General features: G+C 34.5%; 1 pseudogene; it reads right to left on the bottom strand.

The window, feature by feature from the left end:
* Positions 1-26424, bottom strand: part of LOC123256756 — a 232014-nt pseudogene extending 205590 nt beyond the window's left edge.
* Between the last annotated feature and the right edge of the window lie 342 nt (positions 26425-26766).

Genomic DNA, 26766 nt, shown 5'->3' with positions numbered 1-26766 from the left:
GTAGGAGGATGAATCATGTAACCATGTTAAAAATGATTATTAATAAATGTTAAAAAAAAACAACCCCCCCAAAAAAAACTTTAACAGAACTAGTGCAACACAGTCTTTAAAGGTAGGGCCTTTCCACATTATTTCCCAGCTGCATTGTTCGAATGTGAAAAAAGCAACAGCAGCAGAAGATATTACATAAGACAACATAGCTACAGTCAAAAAGACATCAAAAGAAGAAATGATTCAAAAAGAAGAAGAATTTAGACACAAAGTGCACATCAAGACAAAGGAGAAGACAACATAGAAGAAAGAAAGAAAATAACAGTGGAAAGGACAATTGAACTGTAACAGAAACATTGCAGTAAAAAAATCATCACAGAAAAGTGGAATGTAGACTAATTATGGACATGAACTGTAAGATTTTTGTGCCATTCTAATATTACACACTTTCACTATAGTTGCAAACAAACACTACATAGTAACAACACAAAGACAGAAGACAATAGCAGATGAGGTGACTTTAAAGATTTGGTAAGTATTCACTACAAAATAACATACACATTATAGGACACATTTCTCACAAACTCTGCAACAACATAGCCAGGTGATAATTATTTATAGAAATAAATTAATACAGATAAATCACCTTGGTAAAATAATAATTGTACACATTAAATTAATAAGATCTTATCTCACAGGAATACTTTATATGTTCCTAGGAAATAACTTCAGAAGAACACATATATCTTTCAAAAGAAAATGTTTAAGGTTTTCTTAGACTATCCTAAGGGGGGAAGTTTATTTTCCTCCTTCAATATGTAAATAGTTTTTACATAACATATACCCAGATGTAGAAATTGTATATATCGGTATATTTCTATAGATGTATATATAGTTAAATTGTTACAAGATTTTGATTTTATTAGTATAGTAAATTGATCGTTGAGTTTTAATGTAGTTAGTTTTGTTTTTCTGTATTAGCAGTAGGGTAAAGTCTTAGCATAATAAAATGTTTAATTTCAATTTTTCAAATAGGATTTGTAAGGTATAGTTTCATAAGTTTTGCATAGTTATTATTTTAGATAGGCTTTAGTTTTTTGGAAAACATAAGTTAAATTGGGTTTTTGTAACTTTTTTATGGTTTCAAATGTTTGCCAAAAGTTTGCATTTTACATTTTGAATTTCTGATATTGTATGTTTTGCACTTGTATTTGTGCAACTATGTTTTCATTGATTATTTGTTTTCATTGAAATTTCCTTTTCTTTGATTTATATCCCTAGTACAGGTTAGCATAGATAGGGGTAGCAATAAGAATAGGATAAGATAAATGTAAGACTAAGACTTTTTTAGGAAATATAATAATAATAAGATTAGGTATAGCTTTAGAATTACATAGAATAGTGAGCATATAGGAGAGATTTTTTTTATCTCTCCATATGCTCAAAGGGGGAAAACTATAAAGATGATATTAGAAAATAGTTTTTTATTAGTTTAGAGATAAGAAATGAAGAAGCTGACTTGAAGAAGAATTGGAGTTTCAAACAGAGAAGAGAGAGAATGTTAGCTTCAAAAGTTGGCAGTTGTAACTATTTTTCTATGAGAGTTACTCTCTCTGGGTGTGGCAGTTTGGTAGTGTGTCTCTGGAAGTTGGCAGAGTCACACTCAGGAATTTTTCTTTCTCAGGGCTGGAGAAGGTAACATCTTTGCCTCTCTCTCTCTCTCTCTCTCTCTCTCTCTCTCTCTCTCTCTCTCTCTCTCTCTCTCTCTCTCTCTCTCTTGGAGAAAGAGCTTAGTTTTTTTTTCTTTTCCAACTTGGGAAACACTATTGATTATCTATTACTGTTTATAGATTTANCTCTCTCTCTCTCTCTCTCTCTCTCTGTCTTGGAGAAAGAGCTTAGTTTTTTTTTCTTTTCCAACTTGGGAAACACTATTGATTATCTATTACTGTTTATAGATTTATTAACTCTGAGAAAACAAAGAAACTCTGGTCTTTGGTTTGGACTCTGAGTCTATTAAGGCTCAGAGTCTTAACTTGATTCTTGTTGAGACTCAATGAGCTAGCCTTTGTTATTTTTATAACTTAAAGGCAAATTTAATATTTATAAGGGTAAGAGTGGTACTTTTATTTAGAATAGTATAAATTTGGGTAAGTCAGATCAGGGAGGATTAGTGTAGCCTGTGAAACACAGAAGAAGCAGTTCCTTGTGGGACCAGGGAGTTTTATTTGGGTGGAGTTCGAATCCCTTAGAAATAGAAATCCTTTTTATTCCTTATATATTTTAAATAAATAGTTTATTTCCTATAACAAGAGTCTCTTTAGCATTCCTTGCACCTGTTCCTATTATCACTGAAGATACTTTGAATTACATCTACCAAAAGTATCTGAAACAGTTTTGAACCTTTATTTCCATAGTTTTGTCCTTTATTTTTGTGGCTCACACATTATTATCTTTACAACTGCAATGGAAACTCTCTGATTGCAGGAATTATTTTTTTGTCTTCAAACTTCAAACTTCAAAATGTTCACCTCAGAAATAGCATTTCAAAAACCCTCTCTAACACTTTTGAACCATGCTTGCTTTTGTAGGTTTTCTTTTCCCTAGACAACCCCTTCCTTCCATTTTGTTTTTCCCTACTTGAATCTTCAATGTCTGGAAAAAAAACTTTCAGTTGTCTTTATGACAGTGGACATTAAAATCCAAGAGGATATGTCTGCTGGTAAAGTTACAAATCTCTATCAAACACCATGATTTTAATATTATTATGTCTCACTTTTCATGACTGCATTTGAGGTTGTTTGGATAAAGATAATGGACTGTTTTGCCATTTATTTTTAAAGTTCATTTCACATATGAGGAAACTGAGAGAAATGGAGTTACATGACTTTCCTAGAGTTATAGAGAGAGTGAATTTGAAATCAAGTAGAGGCATTTTTGTAACTCCCAGCCCAGCATTCTATCCATCCAACTTTTTTTAATATTGATGTAAGTAGGTGGTAACTTGAATAGGGAACAGGCTTAGGCAAGGACTTACACCAAACAAGTGCACTGTGGACTGCCCTATGATGGAGCTTGAGACCTCATTGCAGGTGTGGGCAGGGGATCTGGGCCTCCTGTTAGATTTGAATGGGCCAGGCACCAGGGACTACACTTTGAGCTGGGACATGGCACCTCACTGCAAACCTGTACTAGAATTTGGAACTTCAAGGGGTGGGTTTGAGATGTTCTGTTGTTGGCTTTGGCTCAATGTCTGGATTTAAATGTTGCCTTGGGCCTAGGTTCAGAATCTGGTGGAAGTGGGTGACTTGTGGTTCTTCATGCATGGTTTTACTTCCGATTGTGCTCCTCTCTTACTCCAGCGAAATAGACCTTCTCTGCCTACCTTTAAAATTGTTTCCTGTAGCAGAGTTGTTTAACTCCATTCTCATATCAGTTTTGTCACTCCAGTATTTGTTTTGAGGTTAAATTTAAACTTTTTGGAGTGGATTCTCATAGTAGTTCCAATTCTCCATGCTACTTGCTCCATTATCTTGGTTCTGCCCTTTTTGCCCCATTTCTTATTCTTCTGAGTTGATTCAATTTCTGATGTCACTCCATGTGCAGTCTGGTGTAGCTGATGGAGAGATGATTGCAAAGGTAGAAAGACATGAATTCAAGTCCTGTCTCTGATACATATGCCTTGATAATCTTCTAGAGGTCACTCAAGCTCTCAATACTCTTGGATACGCTAAGACAATAAATTTCAGATAAATTGCTGGCCTGAATTGGTAGAGGTAGTTCCTAATTCAAGTGTTTCCTTTACAAGTGAAGTCACAGGTCCATTCTTAGCCCTTTGCCCTATAAAAACATTTTTTGTTGTTGGTTAAAATGTCCAAAAATTAGAATCCTATTGTTTTTAGCATTCTTTAATGAGTCTGAATTTTCTTTATCCTTCTGTGGATCAATATTGATATGTGAGCTAAACAATTAGGCAGAAGGAAAAAATGTTAGACTATTAAGTAGGGGATAAAGGTAACATTCAGAGATCATGTGTTCCAGTTTATTTCACACATGAAACAGAAATTACATGATACTGCAAGGTTCCCATGATCTATCCAAAGACTGATACCCATAGAAGAATGACTATATATGAAAAAATCTGTTGTTTATTTTCTATATCAATGATCATAAGAAGGGTGAAAGACCCTTCAGAAACTCACCCATTTCACTGGAAATCTCCCCTTCTGGGCATAGGAAACAGTCAAAGCAGCAGGTTGCCTCCCCCTCCATAGGGTTCTTCCTGAATCCAGGACAACAACTGTCACTGCATACTCCACTGGGAACCTAAGACAGCAATAGAATGGAATATCAATCTTTCACTAAGAGCTACTGAGGTGTTAGTCAGATAAAGGAAGCTTTTTTTATTTAATTCCTGCTTTGATAACTACTCCCATAGACAGATAAATGGTTGTGTGGATAGGAAGCTAAGCTTGGAGTCAGAAAAACCCAAATTCAAATCTAACATAACATATTAGTTGTGTGGTCCTAGGTGAGTATTAAACTGCTTTAGGTAACTAAAGTGTCAAATGGGATTAATATAGTACTTATCTTACAGGACTATTGGGAGGATAAAATGAGATAATATTTATAAGCCATCAGGAATACAATGATGTTTAATAAATGCCTGTTCTCTTGCCCATTTCTTTTACATATCTCTAAGAGGAAAGAGATTCCTGTTGAGAGTGGTATATTTATTTTGGGGAAGCTCTCAGCTATCATGTCTCAAGGGAAACTAAGCAAAATTGGACCTTAAAGAAGGGGATTCAAATGGTAAAATGGGTATAAGAAGCTCCATATTATTAGTATACTTTTTTTCAAAAGGAACACAACAAGTAAAATGGTATGGGGGGCAGAGGTAGCATTAAATTTATTATAAAGGTATACTATTAGTCAGAATTAAAATGATGGAAGAGCAAAAATAGCATGGCACAACAGAGTAAAACCACAATTAGATCTAGAAATGAATCAACAAATTCTCATGGATAAAATCATGAAAAAGTCAGAAATATTTTTCTAGCCCAAATTTACATAAAGTAATGGACAGGCAGGTTTACAGATATTAGGAAAAGTTTGAAGTTCTGAAGCAGAGAACAAGGAGGTCCTAGATTCATATCAAGAAATCTAGATGAGAACAGGTGCTTATTTGAGTCACTGATCCATAGTGGAATGAAAAGGGCATATGTGCCCTCAGGTGACATTGTGGGATAAGTACTGATCTCAGACTCTATTATCAGTGGTTCCCAAACTTTTTTGGCCTACTGCCCCCTTTCCAGAAAAAATATTACTTAGCCCCCTGGAAATTATTTTTTTTATTTTAATAGCAATTAATAGGAAAGATAAATGCACCTGTGGCCACCACCACACCCCTGGATTACTGCAGCACCCACCAGGGGGGTAGCGCCCACTTTGGGAATCACTGCTCTATATGATGGACTAAGAGAAGAGCAGGTTCAGTAACAGACAGCAATTTGGTGGTTCAGATTCTTAATTCAGAATATTGTCTTGGTTCCAGTTTCTATTTCATTTTGATATCTGCAAAGGGAATAACCAGGGCAGGAATCCATATAAAAGAAGCTTGCAATTCTGTCATTCTGAAGCATCAGAGCTTCCCTAATAATTGACAATGACTGAGCCATTCCAATGTTGTTCAAATGTAAATTTAGGTTTTTATAATTAGGATTCGAACACCCAGAACTCTCTTTCCCAGCTTCCCATGTTTCTTCCCATGTAATGTGCTAACATAGAGAGGAAATAAGCTTTGTGTAGCCCCTCCCCCACCTCTCTCTCTCTTTTTCCCTTATTGTGACTGGGAAATCAGGCTTCATGCCAGACAGGAGAACCTACACAAGTGTGTTACTTTTTCTTTAGAAAATTAGGCTTGAAATTCTATTTCTTCCAGTTTATTTTCTTTCTACTTCAAGTGATTATTAAAATATTTTATAAAATATAATACTTGGAGGTATAGGATATCGATGTAAATATTAATAGATTAAAAACATAAAAGGTTCAGAGTGGGATAGTGAAGGGATGAAGGGAGAGAAATCACTTATCTCCTAAATCAGAACATTTTAAAAACACTGAAATCTTCTCCACACATCAAACTATTCCTGACATCCTGAAATAACAAAATTCAATACTCTCTACCAAAGAGCAAAACAACTATACAAGAACTTCTATCCAGAAGTGTTCAGGGACTGATATAAATATCAGGAAATTCCAAAGTATGGAAATAGAGAATCTCATTCAATTCTCTATCAAGAGATGATTGGAAAATTCTTTTAATTTCTATTTTACCATCTGGTTCTAGAACACCAGGGTGGTTTTCCTTGATAATTATTTGAAAGATGTTTTTTTTTATCATGGTTTTCAGTTAGTCTAGTAATTTCTAAATGATCTCTCCTAGATCTATTTTCCACATCAGTTTTTTTCCAATGGGATATTTGAGATTTTCTTTTATTTTTTTCATTCTTCTGATTTTGTTTTATTGTTTTTAAATATCTACTGGAATCACTAGCTTCCATTATATTAATACTCTTTTTTAAAGAAATATTTTATTCAGTGAGCCTTCAGATGGCTTTTTCCTTTTGGCCAACTCTACTTTTAAAAAGAAGTTGTTTCCTTTATTAAATTTTTGTACCTCTTTTTTCATGTAGCCAATAGTGCTTTTTTAAAGAAGTTATTCTCTTCTTTGGATTTTTGTGTCTCTTGTCATTTGGCCAATTTTTAAAGGGAGTAGCTTTGTCTGTATTTTTTATGTTTCATTTATTGATCTGTGAACTCTTTTTTCTGATTTTCTTGTATTACTCTCATTTCTCATTTCAATTTTTCCCTTTACCTCTCCAGTTTAATTTTTGTAATACTTTTTGAGCTCTTCCAGAAATTATTTTTGGGCCTAAGACCAATTCACATTTCTCTTTGAAGCTTTGGATGTGGCAGTTTTGATTTTGTTCTTCTGATTTTCTGAGTTCGTGTTTGCATATTTCCTGCTACTATAATAACTTTCTACAGTCAACTTCTTTGATGGTTGATGTTGTTTGCTTTTTTTTTCAGCCTCCCCCTCCACCCCCAACTTTTCCCTTAAAAAACTCTTAATATTGGGCTTTGTTCCTGGGATGTGAGAGGCAGTGTCCAAAAGGTCAGGGGTTTTTGTGCATAGTATTTCAGAGCTAGTTTGGGGGATCTATATGTATTCAGTTCTTCTTAGGTGGTATGATTTAAGGAGAAGAGTGTTTCCTGCTCTCCTGGCTTGTGTTTTAAAATGTGTAAGCAACCAGAGCATTCTTTTCTATCCTGGAAAGGTGACCCTGGTCACCTTTCCTCTGTAACCCCAAGGAGAGGTACACTAGGGCCCTTCTCTACCCTGGAACTACTCCCAGGGGCTGTGACTCTTCACTGTAACATAGATGATCATATGGGCAATGCACCTATACCAGAAAAGTTCTCCAATAATCTACTTCTGAACAATTGTTAAATATCATTACTGTCTGTGGACTGAGAGCTCTGGAAACCATTTCTGCTGATTCAGCAACCTCAAAGCTTCCATTGGCTTTTTGGGTGGGGCGCCTGCCTCATATTGCTGGTCAAAGCCCCACACTCACCCTGGTGTGACAATTTTTTCCTGATAACTTTCTAAGTTGTCTTGAGTGGGAAAATTGTTCTGTCCTTTTGTGGGCTTTGCTTCTCTAGAATTCATCTTTAGGTATAATTTAAAAGCTTAACATGAAGGGGAATTTGAGAGAAATCAGACACGTCCCTGCCTTTTCTCTGCCAAATAGTTAGTTTTGAAGTGACAAAGAGGGCGAATCCAAAATGATGCCCATATGTTTAAGAATGGCTGAACAAATTATGATATATATATATACATATATATAAACATCTTTTAAAGAATTAGAACCTCTGAATAGTAGCATAATAACAAACCACAGATACATATAGTTAAGGTTGAAGCATACTAACCACCTTCTGTTAGAGAGGAATAGAACCTAGCATATAAAATAAGACATTATATATTTTAGTCATTGTTATTGTAGAACTTTTCCCCTTTTTTGTTCATTCTCATTTGAGAAGAGAATAGAGTTAAAGTGAGACTGAGAGAAGGCTAGTTTTTGCTCTTTAAAAAAATTATAGGTAAGTATACTCTTGCCCATATATATGCTTTCTTTCTCTTTCTCATTCCCTCTCACATTTGGAGCAACTTAATAGTGTAATAGAGCATCAGGTCTGGAATTAAGATCTGACTCAAATTCAACTTTGAAAACTTATTAGCTTGTGACTTAACTCCCATTTTCTTGAGTTCCACATTTGTTAACTAGGGACACATTGACTGAAGAAATGGCCAGCCACTCTAGTACTTTTGTTAAGAAAACTGAATAACTGAACAACTAAACAAAAATAGCAAATTTAGGATGCTGATTGTGTGACATTAAATAAATCACTGAACCTTCCTGAGTATCAGATTACTCCTGTCTAAAATGGAGAATAATTGACTTGATGGCCTGTGAAAATTTTTTATTATCTAGGTGTATAATCGTATTTTTAAAGTAATCAGATTGCGAATGCTCATAAATACATGTAATGTAGAGTAAACCAAATAATGCAAGAATTTCCCCCTTAATTAGTATATATTTAACATGTATAATATCTCTTACCTTTGAATCCCACCAGCCCCACACTATGGCATCTTCACAGATTGTGAAATCTTGACCAAGTGGAGCTTTGGGGGCAAACTTTCCCACTCTCACCAGACTCTCAGTATCATTAGGAAAAATCACATAGTTCATAATGGCATATTGAGCCTCAGAGTTTCTATTCTCATCCACAAACACTTGATCACCAGCAGTATTATTAAATTGTGTGTCCTTCAGGAAAGAGTGTAGCTGAAAGGGAAAAGATGTGTGGTGTTTGAGGGAAGGGCTTCCCTCCAAATACGACATCTAAGTTATATGAGAGACACTACACCTCTTCTGTAGTTTTACTGAGTTGTTTGGCCTTATTTGGAAGTCTGCTAAAACCTGATTTTTAAATGGAACCCATAGAGATGAACTCCTGGAACCCACAGTTTTACTTACATCCCCCAGGATAATTGTTTCCATTTCATCCATGACTCCTCATTATCTCTTATCTACTTTATCTAAACTAATTCCAAGATCTGTTGATTTTATCTTTGCAACATGGCTTGAATATTCTTCCCTTCTGTCTTCTGATACTACCACAACCTTTACACGTGGGTTATTGCAATATTAACATTCTAGTGATAGAATAACATTCTAGTGATTGTATGTGTGACAACACTTTCCTCATTCTAGTTAATCCTACATTCAGCTACTAAAGTAATTTTGTAGGAATCAGTTTTGTTTCTGATGCTCTGATGCTGTGTCTCATTGCAGCCAGCATCCCAGTATCCTCAGTATCACTGGCATAGCCAGCATGAGGACCTTCATTGCCACAAAAAAGGTAGGGCAGGAACCTGACTCTCTCTCTCTCTGTCTCTCTCTCGTCTCTGTTTTTTGTCTGTCTCTCTTTCTCTCTATTAATGCAATAAAAACCCAGCTGCCATAAATGAATGAGAGATAGATATCCTAAAATGAATGAGAGATAGATATCTTATAAAGGAAAGATTTAGAAAGGGCACAATGGTGGTTTTCCAAGAACTGAATGAATGTCATATAGAAGAATTATTGCATTATGTCTCCCTTTTACAGAAGACAATGAAAAGCAATGGCTGAAAGGTAGAGACGCTTGGGCACCATAATACATGCATATAGTCCCTGCTGTTAGACAGGCTGAGGCATATGGATCATTAAGTTCAAGACTTCTTAGCTATGGCAGAGATAAAGCTGATTGGTTATTTGATCTAATTTTCTCAACAATATAGTGATGCCTTAGGAGCAGACCATTACCAGGCTACCAAATGTTGAGAAACCAAAGTCAGTGAAACAGTAGGTTAATGCTTCAAAGGGAATCAGTATTGGGATCAACTTTTGAGTCACCATTACTATCTACTCCTGGCTATATAATTTCAAGAATAAGATGAATAAATAAAAATTGAGTTTGGTTTTTATAAGATTGAACATTAACTTCTATAATCTCTTCCACAGAGAATAAAGATTGTGTTAATGTATTTTAAAAGGGAATAAAATCATAGAAAGTGTAGCTTCCAAATGGAAAAAGGAAACTATCAAGATGATAGAGATTATGTGAGGCACAGAAGGAATATGATAATTGCCTTCTTGAGTGACTGAGTAACTTAATTGTCATGAGAAAATCAAAAGAGCATTTTGGGAGAACTGAGAATACATCAGGTTCTAAAGATATCCTAAGGAAAATTTTGAGACACGCACATACATGCACATATATATATATATATATATATATATATATATATATATACACAGAGGGGGCAGTGATAAAGGGAGGGAGAAAGAGAAAGGAACAAAGACAGAGAGAGAGAATTGACTGGAGGTCGTATTTATTTCCATTTTTGTCAAAAATCAAAGTTTCCAATAATGACTAGAGGTAATTTAGTCTAGAATCTTTATCATTTCACAAAAATGTTACTAAAACATGTTTTTATATAGTTTGTTATACCCAATTAAATGTATGCTTATTATAATCTGTGTTTGTAAAATACTGATTATGAAAAAGGTCATAAAATATTTATATGAAAGGAGAGCCTCTAGCTCATTTACAAACTGGAATGAAGTTCCAGACTGAATTGATTGATTAATAAGAAACCTAGAATCCCATATAATTTATAAGAAAATATCATAAATCCTAGATTGCTTTAAATCTCATGAGAAGTAATAAGATAGTTAGTAACAGATAGAGAGGTTATGAGGACTGTTCCTTGATTTGGTTTTCAAACAGTGTAGGACATTTTAGGACCCAAAGAACAGCACCTATTCGATGATGAATAGTTTCTTAACAATTACAGCTGACACAAAATGCAATAAGATGTCTTTGAAGTTGGTAGGTTACCCAATACTAGATGTTTTAGAAAAATAATTTAGTATACTAGCAAAGTTATTGAAAGGGGGGTTCCTGTCCATATACATGTATGACTTCTAGATTGTATCTAAGGTTCCTTTCAACTCTAAGTCGCTGGGAAGGAAACAATTATAAGCTTCACACAAATAGTGAAAAGAATTGGCAATGAAGAATAAAGAACATATAATCACAGTATTTGAGAGTTGGAAGGGACTTGATTATCCAACTTGTCCCACCAATAACGAAAATATATCCTCACTACACCATAGCTAAAAAGTGGCCACCTATTTAGCACTACCTGCCATGAATGAAGTCTTAAATACTCTTCACCTCCCATTGCTCTTTCAGCTGACTTTCTTATAAACATTTCATGAAGAGCCCAAGCCACAGCGTAGATCGTATTGTAGATGGTGTAACTCAATCCAGACATGGTCATATCAAAATAGTTCAGAGGCAATGTCTCCAAAGAGCCATTTGATAAACATATCTCTTGCTCTGGGTTTCCTTTTTGATTTGGGCATGCAAAAGCTGAGAGCCAGAATCCCTTAAGCAAAATATCATCTGAGTATTTAGAAGGTATAACTGTCTTAAGAAAAGTCTTGAACCCAGGTACTTCACTGTTTAAATATGAAAATGTGAGAGCTCCTTGGAAAATATAACCAGAATAAAAGATGGGTCTCATGGTAATGTCCCAGTGGGATGTGGCAATCCATACCTTCCGTCTTGTCAAAAAAGGAATTTGTGAATGTCTCAGAATCATTAATGAATCAGTGTCACCATGAATGACAATCACCATGGTTGCTGAGATTGCAATTCTGGGCATGAAGTTTTCTTGTGATTCCCTATGTTTTCTCTCACTGACAGGGATTTTCTCTGTGAAGGACATGCAAACTCCATTCTTTGCCATTTCCTCTCTCAGTTCCCAGAGGAATTTTTCACCTCTCATGTCATCTGAGACAACCAGTCCTATCCAGTTCCATTTAAAATATACTATTAAGCGGACAACACCTTGGTGAAGAGAAGAATCTTTGGGGGTCATCTGATAGATAGAAGGAAACTGGACCTTGTCACTAAGAATGGAATCAAATGGACCATAGCTGATCTAGATAAGAAAAAATAATATATCACTTTGAACTTGTTAATGCTGAGAGAATTACAATAGGAGGCAAATTCAGAAATGGGCACTTTTATTTATGAGAAAACTTATGTAGGTTTCTGGAGACACTTTTTTATAAGTAGTATTTTAATCTCTGAAAGTCTCTAAATTTATCCCTCTTCTGAGTACTCAAAAAGACAATGATTTCATAAAAACACATAGAGGTGAGGTACTGTTGTTACCTCTACAAAAGGCATCTTGTCTTCCCTATGGTTTACAAAAGGATCAGAATCAATTCTTACTTCTTTTTTTTCTCATTGTCCACAGTAGATTTCCAGATTAAACCTTTTACAAATAACTGAGGCTAGTTAAATGGTTTTCTTTTTTAGATTAAAGAAAAACACATGAAGGATAATGTGTGTGTTTTTTATTTTGGACATAATACAATTAATCTATACATGTTTTCACTTGGTTTAATATATTTCAAGCAAGAATATCTAATTATTTTCTTCTTGAAACTGGAATGAGAATTCATGGTTGTTTGAAAAGAGAAATCTGAGAGAAAGGAATTTAGTGGAATCTAAACTAATCAATAAGAAAAATAACTCCCACTACAATATAGCTGAATTTAGGAATACAACTTATGATTAAAGCTCTACAATGAAAATGACTTTGCTTCTTGTAAAAATAGACCATTCTACTTCACGTATAACTGATATTCATAATTGTTAGTAAACAAAAGATCTTTTCATATAAACAAAATTCCTTTTGTGGGGGTAACCTTAAACAACTATTATTGGTTCTGGTTATGGGTAAGAAAAGTCAATTCTTAAGGCTAGAAATAATAAATAAATTAATTGTCCAGTGATCAGTCCTGGGGACCATAAGCAAATTCCTTCAGCATCTTGAGTCTTTAAATAAAATTTTAGATGTTCATTATTTAGCTTTCAATAAGACATCTTTAATTGGTGGATACTTAATGAGAAGGATAATAATTTTCAGCCTCTCCCTGTTTACAGTGATGGGAAATCACATTCCTGATCATAGGATTCTAATATTTCTCCTAATCTAGAAAAAGAATTTTAAGCTTCATTAAGATTGACCGTCTCTCAAATATCTGAATGTAGGACTCAAGGATTTACTTGATTTACAGGATATAACCTATATACAAGTGTTGGTAACAACTCTAAATAGAATCAGATGAGTTTTTAAGGCAACACAAAATAGACAATAACTCATTCTTTTCTAATATAAATTGCACAAATGTTTTTTTTTTTTAACCAAGAACACAAAATGTTTTTATTTGATCCTCACTAAGTAGTGGAATCATATCCTGGTTTCATACAGTCTTACTCATTCCTTAGTCATTCCCATAACATTCTCAGAAATTTGAAAGACCATATCTAAAACTCAAATAAGTAATTAATAAGAGGCAGATGATAAGCCCAAACGTGCATATACTTTGTTGTTTCTTGGTTAAAGAAAAGAGTATAATTTCAGGTTGAATAGAATAACATAGATCTTCCAAACTGTAGCTTAGTTAAAGCCTTAGTCTAATAGATGAATATTTAGTATTGTGTCCATATATTTCACTGATCACTTGCCCTGATTATAGAAAGTTGCCATAAAAAGAAAAAGTGAGGGGGCAGCTGGATGGCTCAGTGGATTGAGAGCCAGGCCTAGAGACAGGATGTCCTAGGTTCAAATCTGGCCTCAGACACTTCCTAGCTTTGTGACCCTGGGAAATCACTTACCCACTATTACCTAGCCCATACCACTCTTCTGCCTTGGAACCAATACATAGTATTGATTTTAAGGTGGAAGGTAAGAGGTTAAAAAAGTGAGACATGTTGATATAGGAGAAAATTGTTTCCTAGTCTGATTTCAATTCTAGGAAAAAGTCATAGATGATCAATTGCATCGATGAAAATTCCATAAGCCATACTCAGAATCATCTATGTGGGAATATTTTCTATTCAAGAGGAAATATCATCTTAGAGAAATCAAGAGAAAAGCATTCTACTGTAACCTATATCAAAGTTACTCTTTCAGTTTGTCCCTTGAGACAGAATCCTATCTGCAGTTTACAGATGTCATCCCTAAAAGTCTACTGGCACTATGAATGCTTGCTTTAGTACTACTTCTTGATGATTATGTCTAGAATCAGACTCAGAACAATATCAAATACAGTCTCATATAATTTCCCTTCTAATAGCAAATTTTACTAACCACAGCTTAGGGCTAAGCGAAGATTTCTCACAAAATGTTGCAATAATAAAGTTTAGCATACCTTAAAATCTTACATCCTCTTCTAGAGTTTAAACTCATCCTGATTTCAAATCTATCACTAGAAATAAAATAATTAATTACATTCTCAATTCCACATATATAGTGAATATATGAAAGTTTATTCAAAACTTGTTATAAACCTCCACATTATAATCTGGACACACACACATGCATATATCTCCAATCATAATTGCACTGCACATATAACTTCATAAAAGTAATTTTATAAAATAAACAGATTCAGAATTTCTCCTCTTTCTGATAATTACTTTTCCTCTTACAATAGGGAAAGGGATAAGAGTTTTACCTGCTGCTATGACTTTCAAGAGAATGATATTTAATAAGATATTTTCCATTTTATCCTGTAAAATATTTACAATTATATACTTGATTGAATTTTAACATTATAATTATAATACAGTCTTTTACAATAAGCATCATGCAATAACTTAGCAACTTGTTTCAAAATTTTCATAAAGGATAGTCAGATGAATTCAGAACAAAATTTAATGCTTAAAATTAGAATTAGGATAAGAATTAAAATTGTAATTAAAATTCAGAACTATGATGTTTCGGAATATGACAACACACAATCATCACAGCTAATATATATATATATATATGTATATATATATATATAAATTGATAGATATAGATATACGCTATCAAACTTTTAGATGAGAAAAAATTGTTACGGTATTAGATATTTTCTCTGCACTTTACATGCTTTCTAGAATTTGGTGACATTATGATTTTGTTAAGAGTTTCCCACAGCAGTCAAAACAGAAGATCACATGTTAATCTTGGTGTAGTTCTTTCACAGTTCAGAACCTCACTTGATATTGTGTTCACTTTCTGTGGTTTTCATGATATTTTGGAATATTTTTTTAATCTCATTGTAGACTCTGTATGAATTCCGAATGAATCATTTCAATACACTCCAATTCCTTTATCTTATTAATAAAGCCTGGAGGGAAGTAAACTCTACCTGGAAAATATCTACACTAGTCATGGAGGTTATTGTGACTGGACCAGTCCATAGTCTATAGGTCTGTGGTGATTATAAGGAGGCATTACTTCAAGAGCATAAAGAAGGGCCCATAACCAAGGAGCTGGAGGAATTTCAAAGGGAGGAACAACAGTTAGTGACAGCGGAGTTTTCTTTAGTTGAAAAGAAGGCAGAAGAGGATGTCCTCACTTCATTAAAAATGTATGCAAAATGGGTGGAAGTGCAAAATTTTGTTGCAAAATATCATCTTGATAAAGCTTTAACAAGCAGAATTGTAACTTTGTTAAATGATCAGGACATTCCCCACTTTAGAGGAATTTTGAAATGCAGACAAAAACAAACATCATTGGATAGTTTACTATGAAGCTTATGCCTGCTGAATATCAAACAGGATTCAGTAGTGATGAGGGACAGAAAAGAGGGAAAGGAAGTTCAGAAGGGCAGTTGCACCCATATATTATGAAAGGGACTCCTCTTCCAGATAATAACATTTCTCCCCACTACAATCTCCTTAGGCCATGAACTCCTCTCAATATAGGTAAAGCTAAGTTAAAATTATTTAAATTAATCATATTATTGTTTTTATTTATGTCTATGTGTTATTAATGCCTATTTAGTGAAACACAACTCCATTAATGCATAGAATGCCTAATAAAATGTGGTTTTAGTGGGTATCTGGACCATTTTAATTCATTTTACATTATTCCTTATGGGAAAATTAGTACTCAACTTTTTGGGTACTCAATCTGCCCTCTGGAATGAATTAATGATGGGTACTAACAAACCACTGTATATGTGCATGTGTGTGTATTCACACATACAGATTACATACACACATGTATACATACATATATAAATACACATATATTCTCTATACCTTCTTTTAAAAGTTCAGTTTATGATCCTACAATATCCAGGTTAAAGAGAAACAGCTTTAACAAGACTCAGTGCTTATTAAATCATAATAATCTTGTTACATGTATTCCAAATGACTTTACATAGAAAATCACTTATCCTATTACAAAAGGCTTCAATGCAACAAAACAAATTCAAGTATACTTAACTTCCCTAACATGAGCTGATATGAGCTCATGTATAACTTTCCCATTCTAGGTAGTGCTAGGCTAGTTCCTTTACCTCTAAGTCTAGCGTGTTTCAGGTGTAAGATCTAATACCATATTATCAACAGAGTTAAAACAATCTTGTTAACTGTTCACTAAGGAGTTCAAACATCAGATGAAAACATTTAAAATCATTATTAAAATACTGATGAAATGAATACACTTAATGAAAATAGTAACTTTAAAAATAATGTTTTTCCACCCAAATACATATAGAATATATTTTTTTAATTTTGATTTCCAAATTCTCTCTCTCTTTTCTACTGTGCATCCCTGATTTCTTCCCTCTCTCTCCCCTCCCTGAGATGGTAAGCAATCTGATATAGATTTTAGTTATAATTATGTAAAATATTTTTAAAAAGCAACTTTTAAACCATTTTTAAATTACTAAGCTTATAATTTAACAGTATATAAATCATAGAAGTAATTTTCCTACCTATATTGATATTATAAAAACTATTTATTTAATTTTGCATTAACAAAGATTCCTAGATTGAATTCATACCCATTAGTATTAGGTTAGTTGCACTAAATATCATAAGCCACTGTCTTTAAAATCTCTTATTCTAAGATTTTGATTCATGGCTCCAGCAAAAACACTCTAAGGATTTTGATCTGATACTGGCAGAGTGTGGACTGCTTGAAGTCCTTAAGTGCTTTCATAGAACAAAAAAGGAAATTATGAAAGTGATTCTCAATTTGCACAATATAATAAGCAGAATAAAGCACTGAAAATCCTAACAGCCAACATTCAAATCCTATTTAAAATACATTGTGGAGCAAAGCTAAGCACCTCACGACAAGAGTTCCTTACAAACCCATCCTGAAAGGTGGTTCTGACTGTCTGATGCTTATCTAATTTTATCTGTAGTTGATTGAAGAGTTAGGCAGTGTAGTAAAGATCTCCAGGAATTGATGCAGAGTGAAAGGAGCAGAACCAGGAGAACCTTATACACAGAGATGGATACACTGTGGCACAATCGATTGTAATGGACTTCTCTATTCATAGCAATGCAGTGATCCAGGATAATTCTGAAGGACTTATGAGAAAGAACGCTACTCACATACAGAGAAAGAACTGTGAGAGTAGAAACACAGAAGAAAAACAACTGCTTGATCACATGGATCAATGGGGATATGATTGGGGATGTAGACTCTAAGTGATTACCCTAATGCAAATATCAACATTATGGAAATAGGTCTTGATCAATGACACATGTAAAACACAGTGGAATTGCTTATTGGCTATGGGAGGAGGTTGAGAGGAAAGGAGGGAAAGAATATGATTTATGTAACCATGGAAAATATTCTAAATTAATTAATTAAAATTTTTTTTTCAAATAGTAAAAAAGAGGTAGGCATGTCACTTAAGGGTTAGACATCACATTAACTAACCTAATGTATAAAAGTGTTTCCTTTCACAATGAATTATCACATAAGATTTAAGTAACAAGTTGGTAAGCAGAAGTAATTTGACCTGATTCCTTGTCTTAATGCCAAATTGCAGAGTAAATCTGACATCAGCATTTTCTCACTAAAAACAATTCACACTTGAATCTATATTCTCAAATAATATTACACAAAATACTCAAGGAATAATTTCAGGTATTTAGCCCTATTCTATACATGACCCAATTACTTCAAGTACTACATAAGGCTCACAATTTTCAGCTAATTTAGGGTTAGTATTTTATGAATCCTTATTTTTTAGTTTCCAAATGTATATAATTCTCCAATAAAGGAATATCTTTAATTCAGGACATATTTTAAGCAAATCAGTTCTGGGTTTGATAATTATTATCTATTTATCTTGCAGCTACTCAAATGAACCTGTACATGAAATGTCCCATTCTCACTTATTTCAGAAAACTTCCTTGAACCTTTCTTTATGCTAGAATTTTATCTTTTAATTTATCTCTATATATCCCTAAATATATGTATCATTCCTCAGTCAGCCCTAATGTCCCATGTCTCTTATTTCCTTCACATTTCCTCCTTAAATTTTCTTTGATTTCCTTGAGTTCTATATTTTTCCCCTTCTATCCATATCTCAGACTTTATTTCACAGAACACTGCTTTTATAATTTTAGCACAAAAGTGATGTTAAGCAAAATCTTCACTTTCTCTTTTATAATTTCTAGTCAAATAACCTGTTTTTGCTAATTTTACTGATAATAAATTATTATTATTATTGGCCCAAGGAATGTGATACAACTCTACTCTCTTAAGTGACCCCAGGGTGAGAGATTGGGTGAAGGAAAGAGTAGAGTGAGGAAAGGAATTTACAGAAAGATTTCAAGCAATGTGAAGTTATAAGAAAAGCAAAGGAGAGGAGTTTGAAATGTTGGTGAGAGAATTCTGAGAGGAAATGGAATCTAACAAGAAACCATTGGAAACTCAGGGTCTCTGGTCCTAGAACTCGCTCCTGAACTCCTCTAGCAATTCCTGAACTAAAAGTGAATCCTGTAAAAGATCTAGTGAAATCTTGTATCTGATTCTTTAAACCCTGGAGATCTACCTGTGTGGACTCAGTCAAAAAGTAGTCTACCTGAAGGTTGCCCAAAGGGGATACTGAACAGAGCCAGCAAGAGTACCCACAACCTGATCTGCTAACAGCCTAGAGACTTTGGATGCCTTGGCTTAACCTAGGGTTAGCTAATAATAGGGAACATCAAGATTAGAGAGGGGTTTTGACCTTTGCCTCAGTTATGACAGAGGTCACTCATTCCATTACTCAAACAGGGTCTCTTTCATTTTTTCTTTTACAAGAGGCAGATTTAAATTCCCTTCCCTTGCTTTCTTCTGTATAAGTTAAGAAAACTTCTAACCTCTTCTTTTATTCTTTAACTTCCTTTTATCTGCTTAATTTCCTCCCTCCTTCCTATATACGCATATACACACATACATATTATATATAAATTTGTGGGGAAAACTACTCAAAAACACCTCAAGATGACTTCAGTAATTACAAAATCTTTAGAAAGTCTAAAATGATCCATACTTTGGTTGAAGAATGGGGGGATGAGGGGTACCTTCCTAGATTTCTGGGTCTTATGGAAAACCTAAAAAAAATTGCCTCAATTAATACTCAAAGTATGCTATATTCAAAAGCATTTTTCCAAATTAATCAATAGTTATTCTATTTTCTTCTACTTGCTTGCTCTTCACTGGTCAGAATCTGGAGAGAGTTAATGATACCATTTCAAATGAAGATAGTTGAACTTTCCAAATTTTAAAAACATTAATTTCTAAATTTATTGCTTTTGAGAAATTAGTTGCATTTAGAAGGTCAAGTTTTAATTGGTTTCTAAAGTCTTTGGGCTAGTTAATTGCCTTTGAATATGAGGATGAATCTGATAATAAAAAAAAAATGATGCAAGGCCTAGAAGTAACCTTGTGCAATTTTGTACAAATGTCCCTGCACAAAAAGAGTCAGTGTAGCCCTGAAAGGTCACTCAGTTTCTACAGAAAACAGCAAGTCAGATAATAGCCAAACTGTCTTCTTCCATATTAAAGTCATATCCTGATTTACATTCCAAGCAGCTAAGGAATATCTCTTATTTCCCCTTTGTTGCCCAATCCTAAAGAACTAATCTGCTCTTTCTTGAAGCACTATAAAAACCTGTAACCTCCTTTTCTTCTCTGGTGCTACAGTCTATCTAGACCTTCCACAAATGTATCTGAGTTCTCTCTTTAACAAACTTGCTGAGCACACTGACTCTTTTGGTTTTCAGGGGTATAGGATAACTACTTTCTTTTACTTTCAAGGGTTAACAAAAATTAAGCTTACTTTTGCAGTTTTAACTATAGTATCCTGATATTAGATATTGGACTAGAGAATATTATCAGAAAGTAGATATCACAAACTTTAGTTTGGGGATCCAACGAAGCCTTAATTTACAAATTGTTGATTTAAAAAAAATTCCAGTGAAAATTTTAGTCTCAAAACTTAAAAACAGGAAGGAAAACACATATTTCATTGAGTTAAAATAAAAAATTCTCCCCTCATCTAAAACTGGTGGAAAAATAATTTGTAGAATTATACCAGGGAGAAAATAAGGAAAAAGGAAAATCTATCCTTTAGATTCATAGTCCTCCCCTTCCACCTCCCCTCCTGATAGGATCATGAGGATTTTATGGGTTGAAGACCATTAATTAATGCTGATTATAACTGGGTCAAACAATTGGAAATTGAAAGAATACCCAGCAACAGGGGAATGGCTGAACAAGTTGTGGTATTCCACATGGAATATTATGTGATACAAGAAATAATGAGCAGTATGGTTTCAGTAGAACTTGGGAAGACTTATGTGAACTGATGCAAAATGAAGTTAGAATAACCAGGAATTATTGTATACAATAATAGCATTATTATAACAATTAACATAGCTCCTATGACCTAGATGGTGATCCAAAAATCCACCAAAGAGCATGAATCTTTCTCATCAAAGGATCCAGGATGAAAAATATTATCCACCTCCAGAGGGGGGGAATTGAAAAACCCTGACTACAGATCAAAGCATACTTTTTTCATTTCTTCATTTTTCTTGGACTTTTTCTCCCTATGTGTTTGTGTTTTTCAACAGGGCTGATATGGAAATATTTGCATGATTTCATACATATAATTGATATCATATTATGTAACTTCTCAGTGGATGGGTGGAGGGGAAAGTGTGGTAGAGAATTTGGTCATTGAAGTTTCAAAAATAAATGTTTAAAACATTTTAAATGCAATTGGGTAGGGGCAACTAAGTAATACCACAAATAGAGTCTGGTGACTTAGAGTTGGCAGGACCTTGGTTCAAATCAGGCCTCAGACTCTTCCTTGCTGTTTTAAAAAAGTCATTTATCTCCAATTGCATAGCCCTTATTCTTCCTTAGAATCAATTATTTTTATCTGAATACAGAAGGTAATGGTTTAGAAAGGTTACTGGGAAATGTTTAAGGAATAAAATAAATTATAAAAAGGCATTGGGGGGCAATTAAAATGTTTGCTGTCTTACATTTGCAAAGTTTTACATGAATAAGATGTATGTAAACCATCTAATGCTAATCTACTATCATAAGGCACACAATGAACACTGGAAACTGAAAACATAGATTAACACTATGTCAGACTTTCATGTCTGTACCTGACACCTCCACTCTACAGAAGAGACCTCCATAACCAATCAGCTAAAACTGAAATGTAATATCTATTCACCAATAGGCATCAGATGTCCTGCTCAACTACCTGATACTCCTTGGCCCAACCTTCTGCCAGAAAACTGGTTGTATCTAAAAAACAACCTACATAAACCCCATAATAGGACTGATGCCTGGTCTTGGTAGCCATGACCACTGTTGTCTGATATCAGAGTATCAGATATGTATGCACACATGATACTATGAAGGAACCATACATTTTTGGAAGCAAGCACATTCCTTCTTTGCTACAATTCTATAACCCATCAGGATCAAGGAATAAGACCTCTAAAATGGCTCCCTTAGACTGCTTCTTTCCTGTCCAGGACCTTATAGAACTTTATCATCTGGAAAACAAAGGTAAAGATGAATCCTGTTGCAGGGAACCCCTTACTTAGTGATCTCACTCTGGTTTCCAAATGTCAACCTGGTGTTAATCCCTATACTCTTTGAACTTAGAGTTAATTTTTTTTCTCCAAGCATAGGATGAGAATTCTCTATAAATTAAAGAATTCTTAATGCTGGTTACACCACATAGCTTCCCTTAGGTACCTCTCCAGAGCCCATAAAGTCTGAATTTATATCTGTGGATCTAGTGGGATTAAATAATAATGAATGAAGCTATGCAAACTTTAACATAAGGAGTGTGCTTATAAATGGAAAGAGGTCCTCAGACATACATGTATAATTCCATATTGAAAACTGGCATCTGTTTCATTTAAATCAAAGGCTCACACATTTTCCTTTACTTCTGTTCCAGAAGTCATCCCTACTTGTGCTCTGACTTCTGTACTAACAAAACCGTCAATTACATGCCTCAACAACAATGATAAAATTGAATAAACAGCAAGGTTGAAATGCAGAATAGCTCTCCTGTAAGATCAGTGCCCCCCAAAAATTCCTTTGAGGCTTTAAAAGATACACTGACTTCTGAAAGGAATTTTTTCATGCCACACATATCTGTGTGTCTGCTGTGCCCATTAGTAAAATTAATGATGTAGTTGTGTAGTCCAAAACCTCCATGTTCTTCAAGGTGCTGATGGTGTTATTAATACAATGACAAGATATCCTTACCATTGATCCCCCAAACCTGTACTCTCTATACCATTTCTCATGCCTAGCCTTTTTTTTTGTAAAAAACTCTCTTCTCAGTAAATTTAGGACTAACATAAATGCCAATGAATTGTTCAATACAGAGCAAAAATATCTTATTTTTCAGATCTTCAGATAACTTGCCTATGTAATGGGTAAGCATATCAGGGTTTCCTCTCAGGTCCTTTTATGGATTGGAAACTAAATGACTCCAATTCTGTTTTTGACTTAAAATTTTGGTTATGATCCGGGAGAGGTTTACCTTCCCTGATGTCGGAGAGAGTTGCATGACAGAGTAACTAGAGTGTTAAAGTGGCATCAAGAAGAACTGAAGGAAAAATTTGCCACAGGAACTAACTAATTGCATGAACTCAAAGAAGTAGTTTAACTTTTCTCCATCTCACAATCTCACTCACTAAAATGGATATAATAATTATACCTACCTTAAAGGTTTGATATGAAGATGAAAAGAAATACATGTGTAAAGTTCGTTTAACACCTAAAAAACACTTAATAAATATTAGTTATTGTTTTTATCATGTACTATTGTTGTTGTTGTTATTATTTTGGTTGATAAAGGCATAAAAAATGTTAGTTCAGTATCACTCACCTGTGGAAACTTGTAGAGGTCAAGCAGAGTCCCCATCTGGACAGAGAGAGCTGATGTGACTCCTCCAATAACAGCCACAGATTTGTTCTGGTTTCTGCAGCTATAGTTAGGGATGAGCTGTGTCCCCCCAGAAAGCCATTGTAGGGTACTCTCCAAAGTTTTTTCATCACTGTGGTAGGTGTTGTAGAGGTGGAATCCCAGGGAAATATTGGGCAGCAGATTGGGATTCCTATTAATCTCCTCTATAGCAAATACTACAGACAGGGCCTGCTGGTAATTTTTGTACAACCACCTGTGGAGGAGAGTGACAATAGAATTAACATGCCATCAAAAAGAATGCATTTCAGAAGAAAGAATTCTCCAACCATATGAGTCAAAACTAAGGACCTTCAAAGTTGTTCTTCTCGCTTCATTTGTATTAAAATTAGTCTCACCCATATGGTTTGTTTCTATACTCCTCATTTCTTGTGATTCCTGAGATGAGAAGAATTGACTTTAAGTTCTTACATGACTCTGCATTCATTCCAGAAATGGGCATTGAGCATGTAATCTATACTAGATCTTGTAGAGTATCTGGATGATTCTTGACTGTATACGGTTTAAGATATATTGGGAGAGAGAATAAATACAGCAATAACTGAAATACAAGGTGGTAGGTGATATATTAAAGGTGAATGGCAGTGAGATCTAAAAAGCTGACCAGGGACCTCGTGCCCCTGAAGAAATAAGGAAAGTTCCTGGAAGTCATCATGGGCCTTGAGAGGTGAAGGAAGATTTGGATATGGATATATTTGGATATATATAGAAGATGCTATTCCAAGGTTAGGAATCTGAGGAGGGAATAATAGAAATTAGCTTATATAGGTGCAGGAATAAGAGATATAGCACATTTGGGACCTTAGTACCTTACTCAAGTCCTGTCTGATATCTCGAAGTCCTGACTAAGTCTTCCCTCCCTCTTCACCTCCTTCTCTTCCTTTACAGGATCTGAGGAAAAGACAACCAAAATCATTTCAGAGAATGTAATTAAATACCAGGTTTTTAACCAGTTTTCTGAGCATTTAAGTCCCTTTATCCATTCTTTCCTTCTTTATTCATTTTCCATTGAATTAGAATCAGAATAGAATTAGAGAGGACAGAAGAGCCCTTACTCTTACCAAAGTGTGCTATGTTCAAGAAAAATTCTGACATTGCATAGAGTTTAAAAGGGTATTTAACTTTGAATAGGATTTTAATTAAAAGTTTCACCAAGAGATGATAGAACCTTTTCATCCTTTTAAGGCAAACTACCAAATCTGCCTCATTGGTGAATAACAAAGAAATGAAACAAAATAGGTACATTAAAACATTAAAAGGTAAACAATGATTAAAATGCTTTAGTGATTTTGTCTTTTAGGTAAAAATAGGGACAAAAATTTACTTATCAGAGGAAAAAAGAAATCTAGATAAATTTAAGAAGTGACAACAGATAAGATAGATATACAGAAATGTTTTGCTACCAGAAGGTATAGAATAACATCTCAATATACTCATCTGCCAAAGAACTGTCCAATGTACCTCATAGTTTGTTTCACACAACCAGATAGATCAGAAGATAGAATCAACTGCTGACCAATTTATTCTCTGCTCTCACGAAGTGAAATTGTCTAGGAATTGGTGTATTTTGGTTCGAATCACATTTGCAGAGTACATGTTCACAGAGGCTTATATGTGAGTTTGCGTTGCTACACACTGAGTTCTTACTATGGAAGCTCAGGTTTCTATAAAGAGAATTAATATAGGCCAAGGCCCAAAATCAAGGCCTGACCATGAACACAAAATGCTAATACAGCTTGTCAAAGTCCCAAGAAAGAAATCCATCTCCACTTCTCTTGGATATTTCCAGTCCAGCAAAACTAACCTAGAGAGACAAAAGTAAATCCCTCCCATATCATCTGGAGAAAATGAAAGTACTCTGGACATCACTAAGTAATAACAAGTATTCCATTAAATCATTTATAAATCTCCCTCAGTACTAGTTACATTAGTATCCTGGGCATACGTCTCCCTTCCCAATAAACCCAAATCTTCTGAGCCCTTGGTTTCATATTCTGCCCCAGGTTCATCTAGTCAATTTTGTTGGGGTTTTATAAGCTAGACTTCTCTGTCATGAATGTGTAACTAGTGACAAGAAGAAGAGAGGAAATTGATAAATTCATATATTCACAAGACCTGAAGGTATTTACCAGTGATTGCTAGAGTGGAAGGAATATATTATTTTCAATGAAGAAAGAGTTCCCAAGACTCCCTAAAAGCTTATGATCACTTGTGATCAGACAGGTAGATGTGTAGAGGAAATAAGGGAACTTTAATAACTGTGGATGGGGAAGACATTTTACCCAGTTTCAAAATAATCAATAGAAATACCTCTGTCCAGGGCACAGGATTCAAGAACTTTTGCTACTTCTGGGAATTCATTTTATTCCAACAGTGTGGAGTCCTTTTCTATTGCTCAAGTGTCAGCATAAGCTCAGCATAGGGGAAGGAGGGTGATAAAAGATTGAGCCTGCTCTAGGTTAAAATTCCTATCTATGGACCTTTGGGACAGGATTAGAGAGAGGGAAGTAGAGGAGAGACATTTTTTTCTGTTCAACTTTGAAAGGTACTCATACATATGAGAAAATGGCAAGAATATAGAAAAATTCAAAGAAAAAAGAGGGGGAGCATACCAATTGTGTCTTGCTGCATGGTCTTGCCCTTCTATCCTGTCTATCAGGATATAATTTTTATTGATCATACTGAAAATAAGCCCAGACAGATAGAGTGGCGGCACTTACTGATAAGGTTTACAAGCTTTGTTAGGAAGACTTTCAAAGAGTTCTGCTCCTGTAACCTGGTTCACTTCAACTGAGAATAAGGTTAAAAATATTCCGAATACCAAGTCAGCATCTTTGGAAACAATGGGGTTAATCTTGTGTAAGCAGTGCAGTTTCTCTTTTCTGTGTCCAGAACCACAAGGCTGCATCAGTAGAAATAGTAAAAGGGAAGAAAGCAGTTGAGAAATGCTTCTCTGAATAGAAGGCAACATCTCCATGAGATTTCTTCAAGGTTCTAAGCCTGGAAACTTTAAGGAGTCACTTAGATTAAGGTGCCTAGTCATGGACTGATGCTGAACTGTCCAACAACAAAAATAATCTGTCCTTCTTTACATGTCCAGTCTCTTAACTGTCTACCACACCTGACAAAACACAATAAGTCATTATTAGTCAAGTCCTTGTCCAAGACATTGTCCAAGGACATTGATTCAAGAGAAACAGGCATTTTATAGTTCCTCAGGTTTTTGACTGGACTCTGGCTCACAAAAGCA

Source organism: Gracilinanus agilis, chromosome 1 (genome assembly GCF_016433145.1).
Source record: "Gracilinanus agilis isolate LMUSP501 chromosome 1, AgileGrace, whole genome shotgun sequence".
NCBI classification, from domain to species: Eukaryota; Metazoa; Chordata; class Mammalia; order Didelphimorphia; family Didelphidae; genus Gracilinanus; species Gracilinanus agilis.
The sequence above is the reverse complement of the archived record's forward strand: the minus strand, read 5'-3'. Positions and strand labels throughout refer to the sequence as shown.